A 27,820-nucleotide genomic window follows, 5' to 3' on the forward strand; every position below is an offset into this window, starting at 1 on the left:
GTAAGGTCACGCTGTCGTACACTAGTAAGGTCACGCTGTCGTACACTAGTAAGGTCACGCTGTCGTACACTAGTAAGGTCACGCTGTCGTACACTAGTAAGGTCACGCTGTCGTACACTAGTAAGGTCACGCTGTCGTACACTAGTAAGGTCACGCTGTCGTACACTAGTAAGGTCACGCTGTCGTACACTAGTAAGGTCACGCTGTCGTACACTAGTAAGGTCACGCTGTCGTACACTAGTAAGGTCACGCTGTCGTACACTAGTAAGGTCACCCTGTCGTACACTAGTAAGATCACGCTGTCGTACACTAGTAAATCACACTAATCACGGCTGTCGTACACTAGTAAGGTCGCTGTCGTACACTAGTAAGGATCACGCTTCGTACACTAGTAAGATCACGCTGTCGTACACTAGTAAGGTCACGCTGTCGTACACTAGTAAGGTCACGCTGTCGTACACTAGTAAGGTCACGCTGTCGTACACTAGTAAGGTCACGCTGTCGTACACTAGTAAGGTCACGCTGTCGTACACTAGTAAGATCACGCTGTCGTACACTAGTAAGGTCACGCTGTCGTACACTAGTAAGATCACGCTGTCGTACACTAGTAAGGTCACACTGTCGTACACTAGTAAGATCACCTGTCGTACACTAGTAAGGTCACGCTGTCGTACACTAGTAAGATCACGCTGTCGTACACTAGTAAGGTCACCCTGTCGTACACTAGTAAGGTCACGCTGTCGTACACTAGTAAGGTCATGCTGTCGTACACTAGTAAGGTCACGCTGTCGTACACTAGTAAGATCACGCTGTCGTACACTAGTAAGGTCACGCTGTCGTACACTAGTAAGGTCACGCTGTCGTACACTAGTAAGGTCACGCTGTCGTACACTAGTAAGGTCACCCTGTCGTACACTAGTAAGGTCACGCTGTCGTACACTAGTAAGGTCACGCTGTCGTACACTAGTAAGGTCACGCTGTCGTACACTAGTAAGATCACGCTGTCGTACACTAGTAAGGTCACGCTGTCGTACACTAGTAAGATCACGCTGTCGTACACTAGTAAGATCACGCTGTCGTACACTAGTAAGGTCACGCTGTCGTACACTAGTAAGGTCACGCTGTCGTACACTAGTAAGGTCATGCTGTCGTACACTAGTAAGGTCACGCTGTCGTACACTAGTAAGGTCACGCTGTCGTACACTAGTAAGGTCACGCTGTCGTACACTAGTAAGGTCACGCTGTCGTACACTAGTAAGGTCACGCTGTCGTACACTAGTAAGGTCACGCTGTCGTACACTAGTAAGGTCACGCTGTCGTACACTAGTAAGGTCACGCTGTCGTACACTAGTAAGGTCACGCTGTCGTACACTAGTAAGGTCACGCTGTCGTACACTAGTAAGGTCATGCTGTCGTACACTAGTAAGATCACGCTGTCGTACACTAGTAAGGTCACCTGTCGTACACTAGTAAGGTCACGTGTCGTACTGTAAGTACGCTACGTACACTAGTAAGATCACCGCTGTCGTACACTAGTAAGGTCATGCTGTCGTACACTAGTAAGATCACGCTGTCGTACACTAGTAAGGTCACGCTGTCGTACACTAGTAAGATCACGCTGTCGTACACTAGTAAGGTCACGCTGTCGTACACTAGTAAGGTCACGCTGTCGTACACTAGTAAGGTCACCCTGTCGTACACTAGTAAGGTCACGCTGTCGTACACTAGTAAGGTCACGCTGTCGTACACTAGTAAGGTCACACTGTCGTACACTAGTAAGGTCACCCTGTCGTACACTAGTAAGGTCACGCTGTCGTACACTAGTAAGGTCACGCTGTCGTACACTAGTTAGGTCATGCTGTCGTACACTAGTAAGGTCATGCTGTCGTACACTAGTAAGGTCACGCTGTCGTACACTAGTAAGGTCACGCTGTCGTACACTAGTAAGGTCACGCTGTCGTACACTAGTAAGGTCACGCTGTCGTACACTAGTAAGGTCACGCTGTCGTACACTAGCAAGGTCACGCTGTCGTACACTAGTAAGGTCACGCTGTCGTACACTAGTAAGGTCACGCTGTCGTACACTAGTAAGGTCACGCTGTCGTACACTAGTAAGGTCACGCTGTCGTACACTAGTAAGGTCACGCTGTCGTACACTAGTAAGGTCACGCTGTCGTACACTAGTAAGGTCACGCTGTCGTACACTAGTAAGATCACGCTGTCGTACACTAGTAAGGTCACGCTGTCGTACACTAGTAAGGTCACGCTGTCGTACACTAGTAAGGTCACGCTGTCGTACACTAGTAAGGTCACGCTGTCGTACACTAGTAAGGTCACGCTGTCGTACACTAGTAAGGTCACGCTGTCGTACACTAGTAAGGTCACGCTGTCGTACACTAGTAAGGTCACGCTGTCGTACACTAGTAAGGTCACGCTGTCGTACACTAGTAAGGTCACCCTGTCGTACACTAGTAAGATCACGCTGTCGTACACTAGTAAGGTCACGCTGTCGTACACTAGTAAGGTCACGCTGTCGTACACTAGTAAGGTCACGCTGTCGTACACTAGTAAGGTCACGCTGTCGTACACTAGTAAGGTCACGCTGTCGTACACTAGTAAGGTCACGCTGTCGTACACTAGTAAGGTCACGCTGTCGTACACTAGTAAGGTCACGCTGTCGTACACTAGTAAGGTCACCCTGTCGTACACTAGTAAGGTCACGCTGTCGTACACTAGTAAGGTCACGCTGTCGTACACTAGTAAGATCACGCTGTCGTACACTAGTAAGATCACGCTGTCGTACACTAGTAAGGTCACGCTGTCGTACACTAGTAAGGTCACGCTGTCGTACACTAGTAAGATCACGCTGTCGTACACTAGTAAGATCACGCTGTCGTACACTAGTAAGATCACGCTGTCGTACACTAGTAAGGTCACGCTGTCGTACACTAGTAAGATCACGCTGTCGTACACTAGTAAGGTCACGCTGTCGTACACTAGTAAGATCACGCTGTCGTACACTAGTAAGATCACGCTGTCGTACACTAGTAAGATCACGCTGTCGTACACTAGTAAGATCACGCTGTCGTACACTAGTAAGGTCACGCTGTCGTACACTAGTAAGGTCACGCTGTCGTACACTAGTAAGGTCACGCTGTTGTACACTAGTAAGATCACGCTGTCGTACACTAGTAAGGTCACGCTGTCGTACACTAGTAAGATCACGCTGTCGTACACTAGTAAGATCACGCTGTCGTACACTAGTAAGGTCACGCTGTCGTACACTAGTAAGGTCACGCTGTCGTACACTAGTAAGGTCACCCTGTCGTACACTAGTAAGGTCACGCTGTCGTACACTAGTAAGGTCACCCTGTCGTACACTAGTAAGATCACCCTGTCGTACACTAGTAAGGTCACCCTGTCGTACACTAGTAAGGTCACGCTGTCGTACACTAGTAAGGTCACGCTGTCGTACACTAGTAAGGTCACCCTGTCGTACACTAGTAAGGTCACGCTGTCGTACACTAGTAAGGTCACGCTGTCGTACACTAGTAAGGTCACCCTGTCGTACACTAGTAAGGTCACCCTGTCGTACACTAGTAAGGTCACGCTGTCGTACACTAGTAAGGTCACGCTGTCGTACACTAGTAAGGTCACGCTGTCGTACACTAGTAAGGTCACGCTGTCGTACACTAGTAAGGTCACGCTGTCGTACACTAGTAAGGTCACGCTGTCGTACACTAGTAAGGTCACGCTGTCGTACACTAGTAAGGTCACGCTGTCGTACACTAGTAAGGTCACGCTGTCGTACACTAGTAAGGTCACGCTGTCGTACACTAGTACTAGGTCACGCTGTCGTACACTAGTAAGGTCACGCTGTCGTACACTAGTAAGGTCACGCTGTCGTACACTAGTAAGGTCACGCTGTCGTACACTAGTAAGGTCACGCTGTCGTACACTAGTAAGGTCACGCTGTCGTACACTAGTAAGGTCACGCTGTCGTACACTAGTAAGGTCACGCTGTCGTACACTAGTAAGGTCACGCTGTCGTACACTAGTAAGGTCACGCTGTCGTACACTAGTAAGGTCACGCTGTCGTACACTAGTAAGGTCACGCTGTCGTACACTAGTAAGGTCACGCTGTCGTACACTAGTAAGGTCACGCTGTCGTACACTAGTAAGGTCACGCTGTCGTACACTAGTAAGGTCACCTGTCGTACACTAGTAAGGTCACGCTGTCGTACACTAGTAAGGTCACGCTGTCGTACACTAGTAAGGTCACGCTGTCGTACACTAGTAAGGTCACCCTGTCGTACACTAGTAAGGTCACGCTGTCGTACACTAGTAAGGTCACGCTGTCGTACACTAGTAAGGTCACGCGTGTACATAGTAGTCACCTGTCTAGTAAGGTCGCTGTCTACACTAGTAAGGTCACGCTGTCGTACACTAGTAAGGTCACGCTGTCGTACACTAGTAAGGTCACGCTGTTACACTAGTAATCACGCTGTCGTACACTAGTAAGGTCACGCTGTCGTACACTAGTAAGGTCACGCTGTCGTACACTAGTAAGATCACGCTGTCGTACACTAGTAAGGTCACGCTGTCGTACACTAGTAAGGTCACGCTGTCGTACACTAGTAAGGTCACGCTGTCGTACACTAGTAAGGTCACGCTGTCGTACACTAGTAAGGTCACGCTGTCGTACACTAGTAAGGTCACGCTGTCGTACACTAGTAAGATCACGCTGTCGTACACTAGTAAGGTCACGCTGTCGTACACTAGTAAGGTCACGCTGTCGTACACTAGTAAGATCACGCTGTCGTACACTAGTAAGATCACGCTGTCGTACACTAGTAAGATCACGCTGTCGTACACTAGTAAGGTCACGCTGTCGTACACTAGTAAGATCACGCTGTCGTACACTAGTAAGATCACGCTGTCGTACACTAGTAAGGTCACGCTGTCGTACACTAGTAAGATCACGCTGTCGTACACTAGTAAGGTCACGCTGTCGTACACTAGTAAGATCACGCTGTCGTACACTAGTAAGATCACGCTGTCGTACACTAGTAAGGTCACGCTGTCGTACACTAGTAAGATCACGCTGTCGTACACTAGTAAGATCACGCTGTCGTACACTAGTAAGATCACGCTGTCGTACACTAGTAAGGTCACGCTGTCGTACACTAGTAAGGTCACGCTGTCGTACACTAGTAAGATCACGCTGTCGTACACTAGTAAGATCACGCTGTCGTACACTAGTAAGGTCACGCTGTCGTACACTAGTAAGGTCACGCTGTCGTACACTAGTAAGGTCACGCTGTCGTACACTAGTAAGTGTCACGCTGTCGTACACTAGTAAGGTCACGCTGTCGTACACTAGTAAGGTCACGCTGTCGTACACTAGTAAGATCACGCTGTCGTACACTAGTAAGGTCACGTGTCGTACACTAGTAAGTCACGCTGTCGTACACTAGTAAGGTCACGCTGTCGTACACTAGTAAGGTCACGCTGTCGTACACTAGTAAGGTCACGCTGTCGTACACTAGTAAGGTCACGCTGTCGTACACTAGTAAGGTCACGCTGTCGTACACTAGTAAGATCACTGTCGTACACTAGTCATCACGCTGTCGTACACTAGTAAGATCACGCTCGTACACTAGTACACACTAGTAAGATCACGCTGTCGTACACTAGTAAGATCACGCTGTCGTACACTAGTAAGTCACGCTGTCGTACACTAGTAAGGTCACGCTGTCGTACACTAGTAAGATCACGCTGTCGTACACTAGTAAGATCACGCTGTCGTACACTAGTGTCACACTAGTAAGGTCACGCTGTCGTACACTAGTAAGGTCACGCTGTCGTACACTAGTAAGGTCACGCTGTCGTACACTAGTAAGGTCACCTGTCGTACACTAGTAGTCACCTGTCGTACACTAGTAAGGTCACGCTGTCGTACACTAGTAAGGTCACGCTGTCGTACACTAGTAAGGTCACGCTGTCGTACACTAGTAAGCTGTCGTACACTAGTAAGGTCACTGTCTAGTAAGGTCACGCTGTCGTACACTAGTAAGGTCACGCTGTCGTACACTAGTAAGGTCACGCTGTCGTACACTAGTAAGGTCACGCTGTCGTACACTAGTAAGATCACGCTGTCGTACACTAGTAAGGTCACGCTGTCGTACACTAGTAAGGTCACGCTGTCGTACACTAGTAAGGTCACGCTGTCGTACACTAGTAAGGTCACGCTGTCGTACACTAGTAAGGTCACGCTGTCGTACACTAGTAAGGTCACGCTGTCGTACACTAGTAAGGTCACGCTGTCGTACACTAGTAAGGTCACGCTGTCGTACACTAGTAAGGTCATGCTGTCGTACACTAGTAAGGTCACGCTGTCGTACACTAGTAAGGTCACGCTGTCGTACACTAGTAAGGTCACGCTGTCGTACACTAGTAAGATCACGCTGTCGTACACTAGTAAGGTCACGCTGTCGTACACTAGTAAGGTCACGCTGTCGTACACTAGTAAGGTGTCACCTGTCGTACACTAGTAAGGTCACGCTGTCGTACACTAGTAAGGTCACGCTGTCGTACACTAGTAAGGTCACGCTGTCGTACACTAGTAAGGTCACGCTGTCGTACACTAGTAAGGTCACCCTGTCGTACACTAGTAAGGTCAGCTGTCGTACACTAGTAAGGTCACGCTGTCGTACACTAGTAAGGTCACGCTGTCGTACACTAGTAAGGTCACGCTGTCGTACACTAGTAAGGTCACGCTGTCGTACACTAGTAAGGTCACGCTGTCGTACACTAGTAAGGTCACGCTGTCGTACACTAGTAAGGTCACGCTGTCGTACACTAGTAAGGTCACGCTGTCGTACACTAGTAAGGTCACGCTGTCGTACACTAGTAAGGTCACCTGTCTACACTAGTAAGCTGTCGTACACTAGTAAGATCACTGTCGTACACTAGTGTCACGCTGTCGTACACTAGTAAGGTCACGCTGTCGTACACTAGTAAGGTCACGCTGTCGTACACTAGTAAGATCACGCTGTCGTACACTAGTAAGGTCACGCTGTCGTACACTAGTAAGATCACGCTGTCGTACACTAGTAAGATCACGCTGTCGTACACTAGTAAGGTCACGCTGTCGTACACTAGTAAGATCACGCTGTCGTACACTAGTAAGATCACGCTGTCGTACACTAGTAAGGTCACGCTGTCGTACACTAGTAAGGTCACGCTGTCGTACACTAGCAAGGTCACCTGTCGTACACTAGTAAGATCACACTGTCGTACACTAGTAAGATCACGCTGTCGTACACTAAAGTCACCTGTCGTACACTAGTAAGATCACACTGTCGTACACTAGTAAGATCACGCTGTCGTACACTATAACTCACGCTGTAAGATATAAGCTGTCGTACACTAGTAAGATCACGCTGTCGTACACTATAAGATCAGCTGTCGTACACTAGTAAGATCACGCTGTCGTACACTAGTAAGATCACGCTGTCGTACACTAGTAAGATCACGCTGTCGTACACTAGTAAGATCACGCTGTCGTACACTAGTAAGATCACGCTGTCGTACACTAGTAAGATCACGCTGTCGTACACTAGTAAGGTCACGCTGTCGTACACTAGTAAGGTCACGCTGTCGTACACTAAGGTCACCTGTCGTACACTAGTAAGGTCACGCTGTCGTACACTAGTAAGGTCACGCTGTCGTACACTAGTAAGATCACGCTGTCGTACACTAGTAAGTCACGCTGTCGTACACTAGTAAGGTCACGCTGTCGTACACTAGTAAGGTCACGCTGTCGTACACTAGTAAGATCACGCTGTCATACACTAGTAAGGTCACGCTGTCGTACACTGGTATCACTGCACGGTCTTTGTTTCAATTAATTTCATTTAATTTTCTGCTTCGATATAATGCAAGTATGGCCGGGGTTTTACGCTCATTTACCGTCGAAGTTTGGTACAGTGCCAAATAAGGAAACGTCCACTATCTGACATGGTTGATGAAGTAGAAAAGCTCATTGTGAAGTTATCGCTAATTTGCAATGACGAATGTAAATAAATAGAATGTGACATACTGAATAGTAATGTATGATAACATAAACCGTCTAAAATCCCCAAATAAAGAATCACTACTATAAACGTAAGACAACTCACCTCCCACTTTATAGGACAGTGCTGTACATCGATCGTCCGTACAAGTCGTATCGTGATCGTCTATACAACAGCAGTAGACACCAGAATCAGCTTTAGACACGTTTGATATCAAAAATACAAATCCCTCAGTACCATCAGTTGATTCGTGTATTGTCCTCGACGTTGGTGAACCCAAGTGTCGTTTTGTCAAACTTATATTTGCTGAAGTTGCCTCTGGTAGCCATTCTGGATTATGCGAACAGTTGATGGCGAGATCAGAGCCTTGTGGGATACAGCAGGTCACGTGGTTCGATTTTATGCCTACAGAGACAGAAAACATATTTAATATCAACTATATCAGGAGGGAAACCTTCACTTTGCTTGGTATTGAATTCAGTATTACCTTGCACAGGATTACTAAGTTAAACTTTGATAAAAAACATAAATAAAAATCACTTATTAGATTCTGGAAAAAAAGGTTTTCAACAAAAATTGGCAAAATAGCTGTAACTAAATCTATTTTATTTTCAAATTTCAATCATATGTTTAAAATTATTATCAAACCCAGGTGAAAAAATTATTGAGAAATTGAATTCTACGTCATATGATTTTCTATGGAATAGTTAGGTAGATAAAGTAAAAGATAAGTAGTTTTTCAGGATTATATTGATGGAATTGATAAGAATGATTGATATCAGAACTTTTATAGATTCTCTTAAATAAGGTTGAATAATGTGCACCAAAACGGCAAGCCATTCTGAAAACTTATGTCAATATAGATAGGTTGATTCAAACTTGGTATGTAAAAAAACAAGTTTTGGTAAGATGTTTTGAAAGCTTGTAAAAATGTTTTTGGCTTAGGAAATGGATTTGGTATAATTACAAAATTCTTATTGACAGAAAGTCGATTTTCGTTATAGACTGATATAAAAAGGGAGTTATATATATAAAGGACTTAATAAGAGACTGTGATTATGATAGATTTATACTTTTGAAGAATTTACTCAAAGGTATCACATAGAAACTGACTCCCTTCAGTATCACAGTGTAATATCAGCAGTTAAACAATTCAATTACAATCCAGGTTTTCCTAAAACAGAAGTAACTTGTCCATTTATTCCAATATTTCATGAGCAAATGTTTAGTAAATTTAAAGGTTCCAGTGTTTTGTAATAGTCTTCTATAACAATATTGTACCACCAGGACAAATGAAATGAACTCAATTTTTGATTTGAGTAATATATCATGAAAAAATGTTTTTAAGCTTCCAGTTATGATTACGAAAAACCCACAAAATTTCAGTGGGTTCAATATAGAGTTAATCATAGAATATTCTGGTAACTAATTCTCTTTTAAAAAAAAATTAAATCTCGAATTGCTCAGTCACCACTATGTGTGCACTTTGCAACTAGGAATATGAAACTATTAAACATCTACTTTGGGAATTGAAGAGTTGCATAAACTTCTTGTGAGTCTTTTTATCCATTTCAGGTTCAATAAAGAATCTTTTCCTTTTGGACTTCTCTTGCAAAATGTAAATAGTAGAATTGATAATGAAATAGTCATTATAGTGAAACACTCTATATATAAAACGCGTTGTCTTCATAAATCTTTAAATTTTAATTCTCTAATTAATGCTATTCAAGATTATTATAATGTTAAAAATGTTTGTCTTATATAATGAAAATTCGAAAGGAATGGCAAAAAAGGGGAAAACTTGTTTTGTTATAATTAATGTGGTATTTTCTTTCTCCTCTCTGTCTCTCTCATATGTCTTGACGTATTTTGTCTCCTGTGCTTTGAAACAATATTTGAACTTTATTTACTTATTTTTTAGTAGTCTATAATGATATATTAATTGATCCATCCCCCATCTCTTTATTTTTTCTCTCTATTTTTTTCCTCTCTATCCATATATGTCTCTGTTTCGAATTCAATGTCTATCTGTCTCTGTGTTTGTCTTTCTGTCTATATTTGTATCATATGTCTATATGTACGTGTGTGTATGTGTGTGTGTGAGATGGTGTGTGAAAAGGTATAAAGTATATGCTGTGTACTAGGTATGTATGTATACAAGGTATTAAAGGGACTAAATCGTTAAAAAATCATGTAATAAAAGATAAAAAAAAACGAATTATAGAACTGAAAATAATGGTAAAAGTTGTGTACTTTGTGTTAATAACAAAATTTAAAAGTTTGTCTAACCATTTTGTTCAAAATGAAGAAAAAACTAAAAATAAATAGAAACGACCTAGTCACTATTTCATATTATTATCTGTGCATGCGCGATGTGGGAACATTTACCGAAGGAAACCTCATCTGTCTAATGGACATATCTGCTATCGACTGAAAACACCAATTTATCGACTACAAGATCCTGATTACTGTGTTTAATCTAATAAACGTTGAAACGTATGCAGAAGTTTTGTGAAGAGTTTCTAAGTGTAAATATTCATATATTGTACAGGTTTTTGCAGCTTTAAAGAAGAGTTTTCATTATATTAAATGGTTTTATACTTGCTTCTACCATTATTTTATTTTCATTTGTCATGATATTAGGTACTAGTCCGCTAAACCTGCCAATATATTATTAGGTTAAAAAAATGGCCTAATATATAAACTTTATAATAAGGAAAAACTAATAATATAGGCATGTTTAGCGGGCTAATGAAGTACATGTATATTTCTTTTATCATTATATCAATATTTGACATTCCCTATATATCCTTAGTTATAATGTCTATCAGTCTAATGGACATTCCCTATATATCTCTAGTTATTGTCTCGATCCGTCTAATGGACTTTCCTTATATAGCCCTAGTTATAATATATATCCATCTAATGGACATTCCCTATATATCTCTAGTTATAGTCTCCATCCGTCTAATGGACATTCCTTATATAGCCCTAGTTATAATATATATCCGTCTAATGGACATTCCCTATATATCTCTAGTTATAGTCTCCATCCGTCTAATGGACATTCCTTATATAGCCCTAGTTATAATATATATCCGTCTAATGGACATTCCTTATATAGCCCTAGTTATAATATATAGCCGTCTAATGAACATTCCTTATATAGCACTTGTTATAATATATATCCGTCTAATGGATATTCCCTATATGGACCTAGTTATAATGTCTATCCGTTTAATGGACATTCCATATATATATCCCTAGTTATAATGTCTATCCGTCTAATGGACATTCCCCTATATAGCTACATGTCACTTTTATATAACCTTTTCCCATCTGATTTACTTAAGATGCTCCACCGCCGACAGAGCATAAATGATATTTATCATTTGAACAATAATTGGTGTTTAATCGTGTACATATGTCTAATCACGGATTTTTTCTGGATGCAATTAATTATTTTTCATATTTTTAACTTTTCAATGGTGGTAATTGTGTAAAGTAAGTAACTTTTGTTACTGAAGAAAAACACTAAATCGTCTGATCCTGTTTTTGATAGTGAAAAAATACCATTTGTCAGCGATGGAGCGTCTTTAAAAAACCAATCGAACTATATATATGTATCTAATTGTATGGGTATTTTTATGTATTCAGAGCAAAAATATACCTTACATATACATGGTAGACCTATGTAAAATGTATACGTTTGCGTAATAAATTACATGTACACCTGTATAATATATACATAATCAACAGGTGAAAATACCTCTCACTTCTTGTCATGTTTTCATCACATACTCTAAAGCTTCATAGAACGTATGTTGATTTACTTGTCAATGTATGTATCGACTGTTTCACTGAATCAGGCCAATATAACCGATAAAATATAAGTGGCCTCTTATAGTGGTGTTATTACATCTATATCCATTAGCCGGATGAGATTTTCAGCGATCCCGATTTTGAACTCAAAGCTGCACTCGGTTCTTTCCGTTATAAACAGCCAATGCCGACAGATACAGTTTCTTGTTGTGTTTGGCGATATTTTAACGTTGATAAACATTGCCAATATTTCAAATAAGATATTGTAATTTTGAAAACTTTCTAATTTCAGGTATAAGAACGTTAGTAGAAAGTAAAAACCCCTAAGAAGTCTATGTAAATCTAATGATTTAGTAACTTTAACAACTTAAAACAAACGTAATAACGAATGATAGTAAGTGAGTTTACATGCCAATATGTGTCTATGTATTCATAAAATTGATTGGAATAGGATAAAATTTAAAAAAAAAAAAAAAAAATTTAGAATGAATAAAATGATAAGATCAAATAACAAAAAAGAGAACTGTCTTATGACTACGATTGCATAATGTAAGAGATTACGTTAGAAATACGTCTGTTTATATATTGTAATGACATATAGAATTGTACTTACACGTAAAATTGTAATTACACGTGAAGTTGTACTTCCATGTAAACTATTTCTTACACGTAAAATTGTACTTATATGAAAAATTGTAATTATACGTAAAATTATACTTACATGTAAAATTGTAATTATACGTAAAATTGTACTTACACGTAAAATTGTACTTACACGTAAAATTGTACTTATATGAAAAATCGTAATTATACGTAAAATTGTACTTACACGTAAAATTGTACTTACACGTGAAGTTGTACTTCCATGTAAACTATTTCTTACACGTAAAATTGTACTTACACGTAAAATTGTACTTATATGAAAAATCGCAAGTTGTACTTACACGTAAAATTGTACCTACATGTTAAGTTGTACCTACACGTAAAATTGTACCTACATGTTAAGTTGTACTTACACGTATACTTGTACTTACACGTAAAATTGTACCTACATGTTAAGTTGTACTTACACGTAAAATTGTACCTACATGTTAAGTTGTACTTACACGTAAAATTGCACTACATGTTAAGTTGTACTTACACGTAAAATTGTACCTACATGTTAAGTTGTACTTACACGTAAAATTGTACCTACATGTTAAGTTGTACTTACACGTAAAATTGTACCTACATGTTAAGTTGTACTTACACGTAAAATTGCACTACATGTTAAGTTGTACTTACACGTAAAATTGTACCTACATGTTAAGTTGTACTTACACGTAAAATTGTACCTACATGTTAAGTTGTACTTACACGTAAAATTGTACCTACATGTTAAGTTGTACTTACACGTAAAATTGCACTACATGTTAAGTTGTACTTACACGTAAAATTGTACCTACATGTTAAGTTGTACTTACACGTAAAATTGCACTACATGTTAAGTTGTACTTACACGTAAAATTGCACTACATGTTAAGTTGTACTTACACGTAAAATTGTACCTACATGTTAAGTTGTACTTACACGTAAAATTGTACCTACATGTTAAGTTGTACTTACACGTATACTTGTACTTACACGTAAAATTGTATCTACATGTTAAGTTGTACTTCCACGTAAAATTGCACTACATGTTAAGTTGTACTTACACGTAAAATTGCACTACATGTTAAGTTGTACTTACACGTAAAATTGTACCTACATGTTAAGTTGTACTTACACGTAAAATTGCACTACATGTTAAGTTGTACTTACACGTAAAATTGTACCTACATGTTAAGTTGTACTTACACGTAAAATTGTACCTACATGTTAAGTTGTACTTACACGTAAAATTGTACCTACATGTTAAGTTGTACTTACACGTATACTTGTACTTACACGTAAAATTGTATCTACATGTTAAGTTGTACTTACACGTAAAATTGTACCTACATGTTAAGTTGTACTTACACGTAAAATTGTACCTACATGTTAAGTTGTACTTACACGTAAAATTGTACCTACATGTTAAGTTGTACTTACACGTAAAATTGTACCTACATGTTAAGTTGTACTTACACGTAAAATTGTACCTACATGTTAAGTTGTACTTACACGTAAAATTGTACCTACATGTTAAGTTGTACTTACACGTAAAATTGTACCTACATGTTAAGTTGTACTTACACGTAAAATTATACCTACATGTTAAGTTGTACTTACACGTAAAATTGTACCTACATGTTAAGTTGTACTTACACGTATACTTGTACTTACACGTAAAATTTTACCTACATGTTAAGTTGTACCTACACGTAAAATTGCACTACATGTTAAGTTGTACTTACACGTATAGTTGTACTTACACGTAATGTTGTATCTACACATAAAACTGTCCTTACACGTAAAGGTGTACTTACATGTAGGTTGAATCCACAACGACATTAGCGGTGTGATCAATATTATCAGACCAATTGGGATGTAGTCCATAGGTATAGTAATCTGTATTAAATAGAGCAAACCAATGTTAGAACTGATAGTTTTTGTACGTAATATTAATAATTAGATAATTGTTCAGTGTTATTTTAAAGTTCCAGTCCAGTACAACATGCTTTTAAAATCTGCTTCTATACACATGCATATAATCATGTGGAAAGACCTTATATTGTCTTTACCTGCTGTCCAATCCAAATGGAATATTTTGATTTATTGAAATATTTTTTGAAATGAAAATTAAAATGATTTGAAACATTCAATGTTTGGTTGAATAATTGGTTTTCGGCACACAAGTACATTAGAGAACCATATCAATCAATTAACTATAATTACCACCACTGGTTATTTGTATTCTTTCAGATATAGCCAGTTATATGGAATAGCACTTATATAGTTACCGGGCTATACTTACCATTACTATAGACTAACCGCCGGTCTGAAAGTTAGATATCACAATCAAATGTTATAGATGCAGGTTTTGTTAAGGAATTATATCTTATCAAAATATGATATGTTGTAATAATAAATCATGAATTTCAGTGATTTGGAGAGAGACTTTGATCTGAAGTCGAGATGATTAAGGTAGACATGCGATAGAAAAAGTAGAAATAATTGACTCAGATATAAAAATAATCATCGAAAACATTAAAAAAACATATTATCAATAATGACCGACAAAATAAGGATACAAAACCAACAATGAAACCCCCAAAATAACACTTACAATATCTGTCTTCATATGTCACAGTGTCTGGGTTTTTCCAGTCGTTAACTCCTTCTAGATTGCTGTTATCTTTCGATTGGTTAGATTGAATTATCCACAACACCTTTACAAGATGTATGTCGTCAAGATAACAAAGTTTGGAGGTGATTTACCGTTGATTTCATCATTCCCCGTTGTCTGTTAAATATAAAACAATAGATGCATTTTCTCACTTAACATTTTCTGGAAATAGAAATAAGTTCAGAGACATCCGTACAACTAATGAATATGTCGGGGAGTTCGATTCGTGATCCTCTAGCTTTGCTGATTTGCTGTTATCAATAATTAGGATAAAGGTTATGGGAAGTACATGGTACACGTTCAGACGCAGTATTGTAAAGAGTAACAAAACTTTATCTAACATTGTCATTGCTACCCCTGGCTGTTTGAGATAAAATAGTCGATCTATATCATTGTTTTCACGTGTGTGAAATGATAATATCTGTGTGTATAAACGTTGCAAGAATTAAGTTTATATTTTATATTACAATTGTTTACAATTAGTCTACAGATGTATTGTTAGTTTATATTTATTTTGAATTGGTTACAATAAGTCTAAAGCCAGGGTTATTTTTTGTTTATATTTTATTTTATAATGGTTTTACAATTACGCATTGTTAGTTTATATTTGTATTACAATTGGTTTTACAATTACGCATTGTTAGTTTATATTTTATGTTACAAATGGCTTACAATTAGTCTGCAGAGATATTGTTAATTTACGATGGTTTTACGATTGGTCTAAAGAGGTATTGTTAGTGTATAAAACAGTGGTTTTACAATTAGTTCATTTCTTTAGACATATTTTGTTAGTTTAAATGTTATATTATAATGGTTTTACAAAAGTTTACAGATATATTGTTTGTTTATATTACAATGGGTTACAATAAGTCTACAGAGATATTGTAAGTTTATATTTTATATTACAATGGGTTACAATAAGTCTACAGAAATAGGGTAAGTTTATATTTTATATTAGGCAAAAAAATGTCTGTTTAGGGTTACATTGACAAAAAAAATAGGGTCGTTAGGTCGAGATATTTTTTAGTGTGTCTGTCACACTAAAATAATGGCCGCAACCAGAGTCTGAGGTGGAAATCCTGACTTAAAAAAAAACAATTCCTAGAATAGTGGAAAAAAAATTAGGGTCGGTTTGGTAACCCTAACAGACATTATTTATTTTAGCCTTACAATGGGTTACAATAAGTCTACAGATATAGTGTAAGTTGATATTTTATATTCCAATGGTTTTATTGAGATTATGAGATTTTGTTAGTTAGTGTTTCATATTACAATATTTGTACAAGTAGTCTACAGATGTATTTTTAGTATATATAAAATATTACATTGAATATACAATTAGCTATATATATAGTCTACAGAGGTATTGTAAGGTTATATTTTACATTACAATATTTGTACAAGTAGTCTACAGATGTATTTTTAGTATATATAAAATATTACATTGAATATACAATAAGCTATATATATAGTCTACAGAGGTATTGTAAGGTTATATTTTACATTACAATATTTTTACAAGTAGTCTACAGATGTATTGTTAGTATATATCAAATATTACATTGAATATACAATTAGTTATATATATAGTCTACAAAGGTATCGTACGGCTATAAGTCATATTACGATGATTTTACAATTAGTCTACAATATATCGTAAGGCCACATTATCCACTAATACATTTTAATACAAGAGAAATGCAAAATGTAATTGAAATAGACAAAACCCCTTTGAAGCTATACCATTTTTGTTTTAACTTGTTGTAATGGATTAAACTAGACCAAATAATATATATATATATATATATACAGGTGTAGCTTGGGCGTCCGATAAAATTATTACGTGTACGATAAGACTAATTAGAATTAATAGTGTTTTCCTTTTTTCAAGACGTTTCGAACATTGTATTTAAAAACCACTTTCTAATAGATACAAAGTTTCCAATACATTACAACTGCATATACATATACGTTGAATGTATAATTAGTATCTTACCTTTAATAGATAAGTGCATCTTTCCTATTATTATTTTTTTCCAATAAAGGAAGTATCAGATCAAGAGAATCTTCCTGTCCTAGCTGATGTCGTCCAGTGTTATAGGTTGAAGTGGGACGGAAGTTCGGTGTTAAATGACCACCTATGTACTGATAACACTATCTGGGTTTGTATACAGTGAGTGTGTAATGCATCGCTGTAACATACAATTCCCCAATCGGTTTGTTGATATCTTGTCAAATCGTCCGGGAATTTTTTAACGGGTGTTATGTGAAATGATTCCTTCTCTTTCCTCCTTTGAAATTGCAATTTGGCGTTGACCTTACCTATTTTTTTAAAATTTCTTTTATGTTCGCTAAAGTTGGGCAAGTAGGGCGTTAGAATTGTAATTATATTACCAAAAAAGGCGACAGTTTCCCAAGGACACGCACCACAAACATACCACAGTCTCCCAAGTCACAAATCAAAACATACCATAGTTTCCCAAGACACACCCCACAAACATACCCCAGTCTCCCAAACACAAACCACAAACATACCACAGTCTCCCAAGGACACACCCCACAAACATACCAAAGGTCTCCCAAGACACACCCCACAAACATACCACAGTCTCCCAAGGACACAAATCACAAACATTACCAGTGTCTCAAGGACACAAACCACAAACATACCACAGTCTCCCAAGGACACACACCATAATGATACCACAGTCTCCAAAGGACACACACCACAAACATACCAGTCTCCCAAGGACACACATCACAAACATACCACAGTCTCCCAAGGACACAAACCACAAACATACCATAATCTCCAAAGGACACACACTATCAATATACCACAGTCTCCCAAGGACACACACTACAAACATACCAAAGTCTCCCAAGGACACACACCAAAAACATACCAGTCTCCCAAGGACACACACCACAAACATACCACAGTCTCCCAAGGAGACACACCATAAACATACCACAATCTCCCAAGAAACACCCTACAAACATACCACAGTCTTCAGACACACCCACAAAAACAGTCTTCCAAGGCCAAACCACACCCCACACACAACATACCCAGTTCCATCCAAACACGCCACACACAAACAAACATTACCACAGTCTCCCAAGGAACACACACAAAACATACCACACATCCACAATACCCAAAGACATTCAAGAACACCACAAACATACCACAGTCTCCCAAGATACACACCCACAAAACAAACATACCACAGTTCCCAAGAACACACAACCACAGTCAACAACACCAAAGTTTCCCAAGGACACACACCACAAACATACCACAGTCTCCAAAGGACACACACCACAAACATACCAGTCTCCCAAGGACACACCCCACAAACATACCACAGTCTCCCAAGGACACACACCACAAACATACCACAGTCTCCAAAGGACACACACCACAAACATACCACAGTCTCCCAAGGACACACCCCACAAACATGACCAGTCTCCCAAGGACACACACCACAAACATACCACAGATTCCCAAAGACACATACCACAAACATACCACAGTATCCCAAGGACACACGCCACAAACATACCACAGTCTCCCAAGGACAAATTCCACAAACATACCACAGTCTCCCAAGGACACACACCACAAACATACCACAGTCTCCCAAGGAGACACATTATAAACATACCACAGTCTCCCAAGAAAACACCCAACAAACATACCACAGTCTTCCAAGGACACACCCACAAACATACCACAGTCTCCCAAGGACACACACCAAAACATATACCACAGTCTCCCAAGGACATAACACAAACATACCACACACCAACACACACCACAAAACATACCACAGTCTCCAAAGGACATACACCACAAACATACCAAAGTCTCCCAAGGACACACCCCACAAACATGACCAGTCTCCCAAGGACACACAGAACAAACATACCACAGATTCCCAAAGACACATACCACAAACAAACCACAGTCTCCCAAGGACACACGCCACAAACATACCACAGTCTCCCAAGGACACATCCCACAAACATACCACAGTCTCCCAAGGACACACACCACAAACATTACCACAATCTCACGTACCACACGAACTCACTACATCCCACATAACGCCTATGAAATATATAATAAACGGTAAGGCTCTAATCATGTCATATAGATAGCATTCAAAACGAAAGCAAATCGGCGGCTATTTAGGTGGTTTAACCTGAAGCGAGGCGCTGTCTTGTCGCGCAGGGAAAGAGTCATTCGCTTTGAAAATGAGAGCGTAAACTTTATTATAGCCATGAAAACTGTAAATAATGTTTTAGAATCCAGAGAGTAAAATCACTAAAATAAACAAGGACATAGTAGTAATAAAAAGATCCAGTCACTTCCCAACAAAACATAATTCCCATTACATAACTTTGTCATGAGCCAAGAAAAAGACGATAACACAATACGTGGAAATAATACCGTAAATATGACGATCTTACAGTAAAGGTGATGTCACGTTTTTGGCGGGACTGAATGACGTAATTCACAGGAAAGTGAAAATTCATATGAATTGGATTGAAGGATAAAGCACAAATTCAACGTTGAAAAATGACCCCAAAAACCGTTAAAAACTGAACTTTAAATGCACTTTTTACACCGACCCGTTGAAAATGGACCCCGTTGAAAAGTGACCCCATAAGAACTCGTTTTAACCCAACAACACAACACGACACCACAACACCATGAAACCACACAGCATCACACAGCACATCAACACACCAACAACACAACAACACTACACAACACAACTACACACAACAACACACATCACACCACACAGCAAAACACAACAAAATAACACAACACCACACAACACAACACCACACAACATAACATCACACAACACAACAACGCATCACACTAAACACAACATCACACATAACCACACCACAACACAAAACCACGCAAGAACAATACAACAACATCCAACAACAACACTCAACAACACTTCACAACACAACATCACACAACACAACATAACACAACAGCACATCACACAACATAACACAACAGCACATCACACAAACACGCAACAACAACACAACATCATTAACACACAACACCACAACAACACAGCACGCCTCACACCACAACGCAACATATAAACAAAACATCACACAACAACACATAACACAACACAACACAATCACACACACAACCACGCAACAACAATACAACACCACCCAAAAACAACACAACACAATAATACACAACAACACAACACACGACAACATCACACAACACAACCACGCAACATAACACAACAAAAACACATCACACAACACAACAACACAAAACATACCGCAACAACACATCACAAAAAACATCACACAACAACACATTACACAAACACGAAACAATAACACGACACACAACAACACAACACAACACAAAACACAACCGCACAGCATACAACAACACATCAATAACACACAACACAATAACATTACACAACCACACATAACAACACAACACAACACACAACATAACAACAAAACATCACACAACAACACAACAACACCACACAACAAACAACACACAACACAAAAACACACAACCACAAAACAACACAACACAACACAACCATATGCAGAACACAACATAACTGATTCATACGCAGATCTATAAATAATACACGTATTCTTGTATTGCAGGGAATAAATATATATTAACAATTACTGAATACCTGACAAACGTAAGATCGTCGAAAATATAATCATAAAAAAATCATTAAGGATGTATTCTTCTGAGGTTTCAGTCCCGTTGAAGTCTCGTTTCGACAAAGATCAAAGAAGTTATGAGATTTTCAAATACAATTTATCAATATCTGTAGCAAGTTGCCAGTTGCAAATTTTGTCAAAAAATTACAGTTCTAACTTTAGCAGATTTTTTTATACGGGGATTTTAAGAAATGGCCCATTTGGCGGCCATTTTGAAATTGTGTCTTTTTTCGCTTCAAGTAGAGCCACAGTTTTACCATTTTTTACTGAAATTGTTTTTACTTAAATCATCACTGCACTAGCATTTTTAGCTGTATTGAGCTAATTTTTGCTGTAAATCTTTACTTGGTTCGTGATAATTAAAATATTGAGCATTAATGTATGAAATGATTCACTTTTTTCACTTTATTTTTACATTTAATGGTAATTTGAGCACTTTTAATTTTTACTCTAAAATACTGAAAAATAACAAATATTCAAGTGAGGCAAAAAAGTAAGCACACGGACCCCCCATTTTGCTGCCTGATTCTGAAAGAACAACCCTTTTCCTATTGATATGCAAAATATTAACAAAAGTTTGATACCAGAACTTTTTCTATAAAGGGTTAGATTTGGCAAAAATGGCTGAAAATGGTGCATTTTGTAGCTCAAAATTAAGGGGTAGGGGTAGCATATCTTGTTATTCTGAGAAAAAATATTAGTCTTTTTGATCAAAACTGGTATATTTTAAAAGAAGACTACTGGAAAATAAATTCTACAAACATAAATACATATCAAACACCTCATTAGGAAATTATGGCTTTAATATCTTGTGTATATGGTCAAAACGGCAAAATTCCCATAAAATCCAACATTTTGTCATTTAGGTATCTTTGAGTGACAGTAGCTCAAAAACGAGCACACGGACATATGATTTTTCTTTCATTTTCTTTCATGGTATGAACTCTTCTTTCCAAAAATCTATATGAGAAAAAAAGTTTAATACAAGAAAATTTTGACTTCTCAGAGGAGTACATCCTTAAGAAACAAATTAATAACATCCCATAATTATAGTTTTGTAACACTTTGTGAACACCACATAGTACAAACTTTGCATGCAGTTGATGACAACAATTCCTTTTATATTTACTACATTACCCCAGTGTTATATAGCATTTCCTCAGTTCGAGAACAATTAAATTAACATTATCTACACGGACGGACTATAGAAAAATGAACGTTTTGTAGTGCCGTATTCTCCATAATAAACATACAAGCATCTAAAATAATTAAATGAGGTGTTTGTTACGATGATAACAATACCAAATTTCAATTCAAATCGCAGTAATTACGTAATTTAAATACCAGCACAGAAGGGTCGCTTATATTAGGAATGGCGATAACAGAATTCGAGAATCATGTTTGTGCAACAATATACTAGGGTCATTTTTCAAAAGACCATCTGTTGATAGTTTTCCAAGGTCATTTTTCAACGGTCATTTTCAACAGACCTGCCGTTGAGAATTGACCCTAGACACTGTCAATTTTCAACGGCATGTTCAATTTTCAACGGCATTCGGGGTCCGTTTTCAACGTTGAAAACTGACCCGAGGTCAATTTTCAACGGAGGTCCATTTTCAACGTTACACCGGCAGTAGTTATAAACCAATCAATTCACCCGATCGCAATAACTGCACGTGTCAGAGTATTCAAGGGGATATTATAATGTTAAATTATATACATAAATATCATTACATAACACAATCTGTCATCGTATCGTGTCAGAGTATTCAAGGGGATATTATAATGTCAAATTATATACATAAATATCATTACACAATCTGTCATCGTGTTTATACATTTAGACAGCGTACATAAGGGGATATTATAATGTCAAATTATATACATAAATATCATAACACAATCTGTCATCGTGTTTTATTTATATATTTAGACAGCGTACATAAGATCATTGTAAGAGAAACATTGTGAAGTACATTAGTGAAATATTAGGTTTTATGATGAACATAAAAGCAATATACTTTTCTCTGTGAAAATATCAATTTTGATATAGACGTATACCGCTATGCTCACAAAAACACGATGTAATAATCGCTGGGGCAAATAATTGTAAAAATACACTGGCAGAATAACCTTTGGCGGAATTAGTAGTGATGGTCCTCTGTTAAATGATGTGAGAAAACAAGTGTAATAGATAGGATATTATTTGCGAAACACGAATGAAAAAATATCAAAGTTTCCACCTCACGAGATAAAATATTACAGGTATTCATTAAGAAACAAAAAATGTCCTCTATATCTAGTATATATATTTTCATTGATTGTCTCCGGCAAGAAATCCACTGTGACGTCAGGACAATAAAGTGACTAATTGTGACGTCAATATTTCGAGGATGGCGGAACAAAATGGCTGCATCCCTGAATTTATTTTTGCAGCACATGTTCGTGTTGAAATTCTAAACTCATTTTTTTACGTCAACCCATTTCCGAAGTATAATGTTCGGAACCTTTCGTTTGTTTACGTGTATTGTCACCACCAATGAATGGTAGTGTTCTGTGGTAGTCATTAGCTGTTAACATCCGAGAGGTATCCCCAGGAATAATCACATACTTTGTTACTTTTTTATCTTGTTTCTGCCGATGACAATGTTTCTGGCAGTCCGTACATTCACACAGATTATCCATCAATTCATAGTGTCGATACATCTTTGATTCGTCCTCAGTGAATACATAATCATAATTTTCATTCCCTTCATACTCCTTGCATGTGATCTATAGGACAAAATAAGGAAATGTAGTATAATAGAAGCAGTAACTATAAAAGTCAAAGGTAAACCAATATATAATTTTATTTTCCCGAAAATTAACATAATCGCACCTGTAAAAACTTTCCCATAACAAATTAATAGAAAAAGCACGTTTATTCATTTAAGGTAATCACTGAATATTATGTGCGATTTACTAGCATTTCTTTCTTTTAATGCACCAGCTAGAAACCCGTATATAATTAGATTATTAATAGCATTAATAAGCAAAGTCTGAAGTTTTTATTACCTCCCCTTCTGATGTAGTCATTTGAATAGATGTACAGAGATGTTTATTAGAAACGTCAGCCTTTGGTCCCGTCATGCAATTTTCACTTACAAACGGAACGTTTCCGGTATGTGTTCCTGCTCGATCCCCTTCCCGCGGGTTCACCAGTTGTTGTGCCTTTGGCAACCTTGATGTGGGTGAGTGTTTCCCGACAACAGCTTCCTACATGTACATGTAAGTTGAATGAATTAATGTCTAGCCTTGAAATATATTTCATCCTAATATAATACTAATATTAAATGCAGTCTCATTGCATTTACTGGCCTATAGTAAAACCCGTTTATAACGAACACCCTTACAGATTATTATAAGTAGGATTATAACGATCTACATTTACGTATGTTTAATTAAAGGTACTACACCGCCAACGTAGGGTTATTTTTTTATCTTTTATAACCACGTGCTGGCTAATTGGTATTTTCTTCAGTAACGTTCAGTGACAAGCAAAATATTTTGTATGAAGATACTTTAGGGTCAGCTGAATATGGTATGCTATTAAAAATAGTCGTTTTTCTGGGTCCATGGTAATTTCAGAGGTTAAAGGTAGAAGGGTGAAAATTCATTTTTTTTCCTTGTTTAAGCCCTAATAAATTGAATATTAGAATAGAGATAATATTTTTTGCATGTAAATATTTGGATTGTAAAGTTCAGCTCAGAAAACTGGTGAAAATTAAAGTAGTAGTTTACAGTTACTTACTTAGCATTTGTTTTATTTTAGCATTAAAAAATTTCATATTTTTGCTGTTTATAGTACTGCATGTGGATCTTGACATGACCTGCTTAAGATGATTACATCCTATGGTTACATTGACTTGCTCACGTGCATAAATTAGGTCATATTCAATTAATTGTATCATCTGTCCACTAAGCATTCGCTATTTTCCCATGTTTAAAGGCAGTTTTCAAGCAACACCTTCACTGAAGATAGAATGTTAGAACTGTGCCTGCTGGTCGACTGCATGATCGGCTACTCTGAATAGCACACAATGTGCAGCTGACCCTAATGTATCTTCATGTTAAATATTTTTCTTAAGACTGAGTGGCCGTAAAACTTCTTAAATCTTAAAAATCTTATTTTACTTAAAGTTGTATTTCTGGTAATTTTCACTGTAACGATATATTGCTTAAACATTTGATATTTGAACATGCACATGTAACTTATTGATTAAGCTCCCCAAAAGAATATGTCGGCCTATAAGAGCGCCGAAATCTAGGGATCATATATTCCTGGTTTTGAATACAGCGCCTTCAATCACCGCCATGTTCAGTACCTTCGGCTTTTGTCGGCATTCCAAATCGTACCGCGTGACTTGTGTCCACACGTCCGGCACGTGGTGATCCAGGTAACTAGCGTAAGCTCACATGTGTTTGTTTACGTTTTCCTTCTGGCTAATATGAGCAAATCGTGCTGGTATATGTTCAAAGAGCAAGTATTAGAAACATCTAATTCACACATTGCCGTAATTCAATATTGTGTGTACTAAATATTGTAATGTGTAAGCATTATTTTCTTTGTAGATCCAGTCTGCTGAGGTCGACCGCATGTTTTGTTTATGAAAAAAATTGTTGACATTTGCGACGATGTTCGGAAGAGTTCGGAATGATTCGGCATCTTTCGAGCTTATTTTTGACGTGTACACGTTAAAAAGATTTTTTACTTCTATAATTAAAAATACTTCCAGTGCTGCAACTTTATAAAAGTGGTAAAAGTAGAAAGTTTAAACCTCGGACAGACGGGGAAAAATGTGTATAACACTTAAACAGTTTTTACTATGACAAAAAGAGCGAAAGTGATAGACCATACAACTTTAATGACAGAAGTATTTACAATTATTAATTGCATTTCGAACTATGCCTTCATGGAACGAACGAGGTAACAGTCGCAAAAACAAATTATCTTATATATATATATTTTTTTGTGTTAGTTAGTCATATGAATATAACGTCATTGTACCCAAATTGATACTCGAAAACTACATACTTAACTTTAAAATTGATGACTTTCTGAAAAGTGTTAATCCCTATAAATGTGTCCGTGCGATAATTACTATTTGTACTATAATAGGGTTTTTCAGAGCGAAAGGCCTCCTCAAAGAAAATGTTATTAAGTAATGAAATTTAAGATATAAACACTCAACGGAAATAGAAAAAAATGTAGTTGCCTTTCATTATTTTTTTTTTTATTTCATCACGTGCAAATTGCTCTTTGTGTAGAGTTATTTCTCCATCTTGATTTTTACTAAGAGTGTTACTAGATTCAAGTATCTTGTAACTTGGTTGATCCATAATTATGTTTGTATTAAATTTACATTGAATGTTTTTACAATCACTAAAAATAATTGATAGTGTTCTTATGACATATATAACATATTGGAACAATATAGGCTAAGGTAAATGTCACAGAAAACTGAATTTAGATCATTGAAATACCACACAAGTAATTACGTGGTCTTACACTTGTACATTTTTTACAGTAAAATATGTAACTGTATTCATCATAACTCAAATAATAAACGCAACTACATCCCCTTTATAAAGTAAAATCACAACTATTTATATATTTTGTCAATATTTTTTTTTTTTTTTTTTTTTTTTACTTTTATAATTTTTTTCTTGCTGGGTATCAATTTGGAATCACATCATGTGACAGAACTAAAGATTTCGACACATGATATTAATCGTTCTAACAGTAAAAAAATAAGCACTACCATGACAAAGGCAAAGCATCAAAATAAAGTTTGTATGCTGTTTAAAAAAAAAAAAAAAAAAAAAAAACAGAAAAAAGTGAAGCACACTAAGCACCTAATGTCATATAAGAGAAATCTACGTGTATTGATATCAGTTTGGATACAACTACGTTACGATGACACATGAGTTATTTCCGAGTAACAAATAATATCTATGTTCAGTCGGTGGTGGACTTTAAATATGCTATCAAATATACACGTATTAGTTTTTCTCTAATCATTGTTATTTGAAATTAACATAGCGGCTTGACTAAAATAGAATCATAGAGAACCTTAAGCAGTCTTTGATTAATTAACTATTTCATTCCAACAACCGATCAAATAATTTATCATCGCGGGACTATAAAATAGACCTCATGCTAATGAATATTAATAGATCAAGGTTATTAATGAATATGTACCAGATCAAGGCACCTAATTAATGAATATGTACCAGATCAAGGCACCTCATTATTTAATAGATACCAAATTATGGCACCTAATTAATGAATAGGTACCGGATAAATTCACCTAATTAATGAATATGTACCATATCAAGGCACCTAATTAATGAATATGTACCAGATCAAGACACCTAATTAATGAATATGTACCAGATCAAGACACCTAATTAATGAATTTGTACCAGATCAAGACACCTAATTAATGAATATGTACCAGATCAAGACACCTAATTAATGAATATGTACCAGATCAAGGCACCTAATTAATGAATATGTACCAGATCAAGACACCTAATTAATGAATATGTACCAGATCAAGACACCTAATTAATGAATATGTAACAGATCAAGACACCTAATTAATGAATATGTAACAGATCAAGACACCTAATTAATGAATATGTACCAGATCAAGACACCTAATTAATGAATATGTACCAGATCAAGACACCTAATTAATGAATATGTACCAGATCAAGACACCTAATTAATGAATATGTACAAGATCAAGGTACCTAATTAATGAATATGTACCAGATCAAGGCACCTAATTAATGAATATGTACA

The 27,820-nt window shown here is 37.3% G+C and overlaps 2 long non-coding RNA genes across 2 annotated transcripts; both read right to left on the bottom strand.

Moving 5' to 3' along the window:
• Positions 1-8,189: 8,189 nt before the first annotated feature.
• On the bottom strand, positions 8,190-18,216 carry LOC138322371 (uncharacterized). The gene is made up of 5 exons (XR_011208374.1): positions 17,204-18,216; positions 15,148-15,324; positions 14,836-14,859; positions 14,348-14,429; positions 8,190-8,483 (listed from the first exon to the last, which is right to left on the bottom strand). It is a non-coding gene; the product is annotated as an uncharacterized lncRNA (long non-coding RNA).
• A 4,659-nt stretch (positions 18,217-22,875) lies between these two features.
• Positions 22,876-27,460, bottom strand: LOC138320355 (uncharacterized). Its single transcript, XR_011208172.1, has 2 exons — positions 24,025-27,460; positions 22,876-23,742 (listed from the first exon to the last, which is right to left on the bottom strand). It is a non-coding gene; the product is annotated as an uncharacterized lncRNA (long non-coding RNA).
• Between the last annotated feature and the right edge of the window lie 360 nt (positions 27,461-27,820).

The sequence above is a fragment of the Argopecten irradians genome, chromosome 4 (assembly GCF_041381155.1).
Source record: "Argopecten irradians isolate NY chromosome 4, Ai_NY, whole genome shotgun sequence".
In the NCBI taxonomy this organism is placed as follows: Eukaryota; Metazoa; Mollusca; class Bivalvia; order Pectinida; family Pectinidae; genus Argopecten; species Argopecten irradians.